The sequence below is a fragment of the Seriola lalandi genome, unplaced genomic scaffold (genome assembly GCF_002814215.2).
Source record: "Seriola lalandi dorsalis isolate HSWRI2012SDOR001 ecotype SW California unplaced genomic scaffold, Sedor1 jcf7180002054847, whole genome shotgun sequence".
NCBI classification, from domain to species: domain Eukaryota; kingdom Metazoa; phylum Chordata; class Actinopteri; order Carangiformes; family Carangidae; genus Seriola; species Seriola lalandi.
Window position 1 is genome coordinate 225352 of NW_019525400.1, and position 536 is coordinate 225887.

The window sequence follows — 536 nt, forward strand, 5'->3', positions numbered from 1 at the left end:
ATGGATCAACACTTCAAATAAAACACAGAAGAAGAAGAAACATTTCTCTGTTTGTTTCAGAACGACTGAACGAGTAGAAAACAGTGATTAGATGATAAATGTTTCCTCTGGTCCAGATGAACTGTGACAATATTTAGATTGAATATAATTATCATTTCAACACCATTAAATGATTCTGTTTTCATGTGAAACTCTGAACAACAGATAGATACTAACATCAGATGAGAAACATTCACTCACTTGATGGATATTTGCTTTTGAATGTAATTCCTGTACTAAAGAACAAGCGTCTGAATTTGTCATCGCAGGTTTGAATTACTGAATTACAGATCACAACAGGAAGCGTCCTCGCCGTCGCCGCGTGTCGCTGCGTGTTCAGGTTCAGCAGAAGTTTTTCACACATGAACAAACCGAACTCCCTCAGGGACAAACAGCCTCCGGTCAGTCAACACCTTCACACCCCCATTCACACTGTTCTGCTGACTGCACCGGCAAGAACCCGAGGACACGAGACCTGCTGGGCCTCCTGATCAACA

The 536-nt window shown here is 41.8% G+C and overlaps 1 protein-coding gene across 1 annotated transcript in view; it reads right to left on the reverse strand.

Annotated features, from left to right (window-relative positions):
* Positions 1-536, reverse strand: part of LOC111670253 (neuronal acetylcholine receptor subunit alpha-7-like) — a 38126-nt gene that overhangs the window by 36853 nt on the left and 737 nt on the right. The window lies entirely within an intron of this gene.